Source organism: Delphinus delphis, unplaced genomic scaffold, assembly GCF_949987515.2.
Source record: "Delphinus delphis unplaced genomic scaffold, mDelDel1.2 scaffold_84, whole genome shotgun sequence".
Lineage (NCBI taxonomy): Eukaryota > Metazoa > Chordata > Mammalia > Artiodactyla > Delphinidae > Delphinus > Delphinus delphis.
This window is the reverse complement of record NW_027192705.1, coordinates 941,830-948,348: the sequence shown is the minus strand read 5'-3', so window position 1 is coordinate 948,348 and position 6,519 is coordinate 941,830. Positions and strand designations below refer to the sequence as shown.

At 39.1% G+C, this 6,519-nt stretch overlaps 1 pseudogene; it reads left to right on the top strand.

The window, feature by feature from the left end:
- The first annotated feature begins 4,166 nt into the window (after positions 1 to 4,166).
- Positions 4,167 to 5,027, top strand: LOC132419395 (NOP protein chaperone 1 pseudogene; annotated as a pseudogene).
- Positions 5,028 to 6,519: the final 1,492 nt, after the last annotated feature.

The following is a 6,519-nucleotide window of genomic DNA, read 5'->3' as shown; positions in this document are numbered from 1 at the left end:
AAGATGATCCTGGGCTTTCCCAACACATGGAGCCAGCAAATCTCATGAGTTCTGACGACTGGTGTCTGCAGCTCTAACCCGGGAAAGAAAAGCAGGACTCCAGGTACACGTTCAATACGTGAAAAAAACAGGTAAAATGTACATGGAGCTTCAGCTCTATCTCTACTCCCACTGCCTGTCAGTTGACAAAGTGGCAGATCAGGGCTATTGATATACACAGATGTGATCCTGGAGGACTCCCGTTGTTTCATCTTCTGGGTGCGTCTCTCAATATTTATTTACTTCCTTATGCATGTCTTATTGAGATAGGCGCTGCAGCTTCCACATATGCTGCTGCACTCTTGCCCCTGACTCATGCTTCTGTAGCACTTAGAGCAACCTGGAACGAATGTGTTCCTTTACTAATCACAGCACATTTGTCCCTGCATGGAGATACAGTCTCCATTACCACAATCGCACGTACTCCTTACTAGTCTGCCACCAACACGCAGAATAATGCTGGACACAGATATGGGCTATTTTATCTAACAGACAAGTGACTTTATGTTGCTAAGTAATTCTTCTGCTCGGGGGACTACTATGAGGTTTGAACACAGCAAAAAACACATAACAGCTTGTATCCCCCTTTCTACATGAACTCCAAGTAATAATCTCATGGGTTTTATGTTTATTGGATTCTGTTAGAAAACAGTGTTAACCATATTATGAAAACGTTGCTTCCTTCCTGGCTGAGACATCTAGGCAGCCTGCAGCCTGTCTTTCTTCTTGGGCAAGAACAGCAGCAGCCAGAGACTTTTACTGTCTTTGAGTGAAGTGTCGGGTGACAACCTTCAGTGTTTCCCCCCTTCAGGGTGCTCGAACCTGGGCTGCCATTGATGCCCCCACACTTGAGCCTTGGCATGTTGTCCTGCGCTTGCATTGCATGCACTGTTCTCAGCACAGAACTTTAAATCCATCTAGCATTTCCCACACGTACCAGGGCATCCGCTCTGCAAAACAGATATAATTTCCCAGTTGGAGCAAGAAGAGTAGGTGTGCAGGGAAGAGGAGGGTTTCCCCAGGCTGGGGTCCAAGTCAGCTCCAGACACATGTGCTCTGTGTGGGGAGGGAGCAGGACACTTGGAATGTCAACTGGAGGTTGGCTCGACTAAAGGATATTTTTAGAAATGTATGTGAAGCCATTGAGTCAAATTATCCAGATTCTGTCATTATGCATCACACATCAATTTCTCTTCACGTTTCCCCCTGTACTTTTCACCTCAGAGAAGCAAAATTCCTGTCCACGTGGGAGTTAAAATTTCATGTTTTTGTCTTTGCCACGGTCTCTTTAATAATTTTTCCTCTCATATTCCCTGTAGCATCTGAATTTATTTTATTTTTCTTTTACCTAAACACTGAACATCTATTAACATTTTTCTAAACCATGTTTCTATTCACTGGTGTATTCCTCAAATTCATGTTCTTTCCCCATGTAATGTACTTTTCAACAATTTAATCCCCAAATGTCACATGTGTCATTTCTTATTAATTTATTTAATTTAATTATTATTTATGTCTTATTTCAGGCAAAAACTGTGACCATGAAAAGCAAGAAATGATATCCAGGCAAGTTATTTTCCTGGTGGAACAATGTAGCTGTAAGAAAATAGTAAATTTCTTCAGGTGTGAACCCTGGTCATCCACATGTGAAACCTGGGAATGAGGTATGTTAGGAATTCAGCAGACTCATAGAACTCAGTTACAGTGCAGTGTAAACACCAGACCAGCATAAAGTGTTCACTTTATGGACTAAATTAGACTGAATTTTGATGATAGCTAGTAGAAATGCTACAAAGGGGGGATGTCCATGCAGAAGATTTACATACTATGTGTATGTAACTGACATGGAGATCATTTTAACTGGAGAATATCATTGAATAGACTTACATACACATGATTTTTCACAGCATAGAAAACACTTTTACTGTAATGAATGAAGGAGAGCCCTGAGGGATTTTTAATTCCTTAGTCAACATTGAATTCTCACACTGGATCTATCAATGCTAAAATCAAACTGAAAACCTGAGTTCATATCAAAATTCTCAGACATGGAAAAATGCTTATCAAGAATGTTTTACCACACATTTCAGCTATAAATTCATAATTTTGGCTAATAACCTCTTATTTTATAAATAAGTAGAATAAAAATATAGATTTGTTAAGTAATCTTAGAATGATAAATACAAAATTTTGTAACAATAAGTACTTTTGTAAATAGGTTAGCATTAAGAAATATATATAAACAAAGTTATATGTGACAATTATTATGATCCACTTAATTGTGATTGTCAGTAAGATTATCAGTTGCTTTCTCATCAGAAATTTTGCAGGCCAGAAGAGAGTGAAATGATATGCTTAAAGCATGGCAGAAACTACCTACCAACAATTCTATATCTTACAATATTATTCTTCAAAAATGAGGAAAATGAGAGACAGTCTCAGACAAAAGCTGAAGGAGTTCAGTACCATAATACCGATCTTTCAAGAAATGCTAAAGTGAGTACTTCAAGTTCAAATGAAAGGACACCAGTAACTTGAGGCCATATGAAAATATATATGTCTGTGATAAAGGTAAATAAATGGACAAATAGAGAAAACACTATAATTTTGACTTTTGGCTATACTTTTTATTATTCTAGGATATTTTTTAAACCAAAATATTAAAATAATTATAAATTTATTGCTATTGCATGATTGTTTCACCCAAAATTCATATGTTAAAAATACAACATCCAAATGTGTTGGTATTAGGATGTAGGGCCTTTGGGGGGTGCTTAGGTTATGAGGGCAGAGCCACCATGAATATAATGTGTGTGCTTTTATTTATTTTAAAATATGTATGTATTTACTTATTAGGCTACATTCACTCTTAGTTGCAGCACGTGGGATCTTTGTTGTGATGCACAGGCTTCATATCTAGCTGTGATATGGGGGCTTCGTAGGTGCAGCACACAGGCTCTCTAGTTGTGGCAGACAGGCTGTAGAGCCAGCATACAGGCTCAATAGTTGCGGCATATGGGCTTAGTTGCCCTTTGGCATGTGTGATCTTAGTTCTCTGACCAAAGATCGAACTCATGTCCCCTGCATTGGAAGATGGATTGTTAACCACTGGCCTATCAGGGAAGTCTCTTGTGTGCTTTTAAAAGAGACCTCAGAGAACTCTCTAGCCCCTTCCTCCAGGTGATGATATAATGAAAAGTCTATGACTCAGAAAAAGACCTTTACCTAACCACCTTGATCTCACACTTCAGCCTCCAGAACCATGAGAAATAAACTTCTGTTTATAAGCTACCCAAGCTGTGGCATTTTGTTATAGCATCCCCAAATAACTAATTCGTACATCTACATTAACAGAAAACAATGTATACAAATGTGACTTGTGACATTAATAACATGTAATTAATGTGTAAATATGTGATTTGTGACATTAATAACATGTAATTAATGTGTGATGTAATTGGAGATGTAATAGAGATTTTGCGTGTGATTAAAATTATGTTGATATCAGTTTAAGCTAGTTTGATAGGATTTTATATGTAACCTCCATGGTATCCACAAATTGATTATCTATAGAATATACACAGAAGGAAATTAAAAGTAAGTCAAGTCAGTGGACTTCCCTGGTGGTCCAGTGGTGAAGACTCCACGCTCTCAATGCAGAGGGCCTGGGCTCAATCCCTGGTCAGGGAACTAGATCCCACATGCCACAACTAAGAGTTCGCATGCTGCAAAGAAGATCAAAGGCCCCCCATGCCACAACTAAGACCTGGCACAGCCAAAGAAATTAATTTTGTAAATGAGTACAAAAAGTAAGAACAAAGGACGTCAGTATGTGAGAAAATGTGGGACAGAAAAGCTATATGACATTACAGAAAACAAATTGGCAATTAAATATCATTCCATATCAGTAATTTATATATATATATATAATATATATATATATAATATATATATATATATGGTTTAAACTCATCAGTTAAAAAACAAAGATGTCCCCAGCCTTTTTCCGGCATCTGGGCCTGGAGGGGCTGCTCTGAAGACGGGCGAGCAGCAGGGAGGCTCACGGCAAATCCCAGCCCGATGTGAGCTGTTCGTCATTTTCCCGGGACCGCTCCAGGGTCTTGGTGTCCAGAGAGCTGCTGATGGAGGGCAGGGGCGGCCGCGGAGGTATATGGCACAGGTTGCTCATCAACTTCAAGCGTAATTCCAGAAAGAATTCCACTCTTCAAACAGGATAGAGAGGAGTCCCCTATTGGACCAAGTACAGAGCTTTCTCCCACAGATGGCTCAGGCAAACGAAAAGCTAAGGAAAGAAATGGCAGCTGCACCACCTGGTCATTTCAATATTGAAAATATTGACACTCTCGGAAAAGTTATGCAAATGGATATGACCTTGTTTGAGATGAATCAGTCTGATTCAAAGAAGATGACAGTTCACAAGAGAATTCACAAGACAGTTCAGAGGACAGTTCAGAATTTGAGGATGAAGATGATAGCACCTCTTTTGAAGGTGAAGTCACCATCGATACAATTAAGCTTCCTCCTTCAGAAGATGGAAAAGACAAAATAGAGGTTCTGGACCATCTTGCCAGTGAAAAAAAAGAAAACAGGGACATAAACAATCTGAGAAACAGGTGACAGTTCCCGCTAATTCTGTGGAAAAGAATGTGGCTTGTTGATTATTTTGCATTTCAGATACATATAGTGTTTGTTTGCAAAAATGAATGTATTTTACTTCTTGGAGAAACAGAAGCTAGCTTTTAAAGAGTTGGAAGAGATAGCATTTGGGGAATCTTCTAAGAGCAGACTGTTTTTGATCTCATGCTAAAGAGATTTAGTTTAGAAAGCTTAACTTTATGTATGGTGATGAGTGAATTTGTTGGCATCCTCTTTCATCAACATAGACTTCAGAAATCTCAAACTTATTTTAAAGTAAAAATACAAGTTACCCATTTGTTTTTGTTTTAAATTGGCCTCTTGGGGCTTCCCTGGTGGTGCAGTGGTTGAGAGTCCGCCTGCCAATGCAGGGAACACGGGTTCATTTTCCGGTCCAGGAGGATCCCATATGCATGGAGCGGCTGGGCCCGTGAGCCATGGCCGCTGAGCCTGCGCGTCCGGAGCCTGTACTCCGCAACGGGAGAGGCCACAGCAGTGAGAGGCCCGCATACTGACAAAACAAAACAAACAAAAACTTAGGTTGGCTTTTTTTTTAGGTTATTATAAAGTCATATTTATTTGTTACCATCAAAATGGGTTCATTGAGGGAGAACTTTTTTTTTAAAACACCTTTATTGGAGTATAGTTTCTTCACAATGTTGTGTTGGTTTCTGGTCTGTAACAGAGTGACTCAGCTATATGTATACATGTGTGCCCATGTCCCCTCCCTCTTGCGTCTCCCTTCCACCCTCCATATCCCACCCCGAGGGAGAAATTTTTTACAAAGAAAAGAATTACTTATATTTAAATGCCCTCAGACATATCTACTTTTTAAAAACAAATCCTTTCCAGTTTGAGCTGGAAAACTGGTGCTCTGTGGTTTAATCACTGTCAGTGACTCTGTAGCCTCTCAATGCATGTAAAATTTGCTGGTTGGAAAATTTTGTGGTTTTTTGGTTTTCTTTTTTCTTTTTCTCATAAAGGAATTTTTTGTTTGTTTCAGCTATTAAAATTATTCCTTCCAGTTGCCCACAGTTTTGAAACCTATTCATTGTAGAGAATAGGGACACCCCAGGAAAATAGGGCACAGTACATAAAGAGGTAGTAACAGGTTTTCCCTTTCAAAAGGCAAAATGATCCTGCATTAGAGTTGCCTTTCTGCCACATTCTTGATCTTATTTAACTTGTTTGGGACCTCATCTGCCATGGGCCTGGCTTTGCTCAGGATATAGACCTGAGAATTTAAAGGACTGTCTCCAAGTGCATTGAGCTCATGAGACTTTGTTGCCTAATATTTTAGGGGTTTGTTTTAATTATTTTTTCCTACTCCTCTCATTAGCTTATAACATCTTGTAAATACTCTGAAGATAATTCTCCAAGTTCCTTCTGGTATTTTTCATTGGGAATTGGAAATCGGCTGTGCACTCAAAGTATGCAGAAGTGAACAGATCTGGAAACGAGACTTCTCAGCTGCAAAGGGTATACTTTGTAGCACCAAACACAGTGTGATGGATTATTGGTGTGACTATTTAAGGATTGTCTTCTACCAGATAATATTCATGCCACATTGTGGGAAGAGTTGTATTTGTCTGGTTCACTCCTTAGCTTGGTGCATGGTACACAGTAGGCACCGAATGATGTCAATAAATGAATTTACAGGTATATTGAGGATGTACAGGGCATTTTAAGCCATGCTATCCATGCGGATCTGAAAGTGTAACTTCACTGGAAATACAAAGCCAAGTAGAAATAGTCTGATGGTCAGTGAAAGAGACTAGTCAGTCTAGAATACATACTAGTGTGTAGAATTAGAATTATATTTCT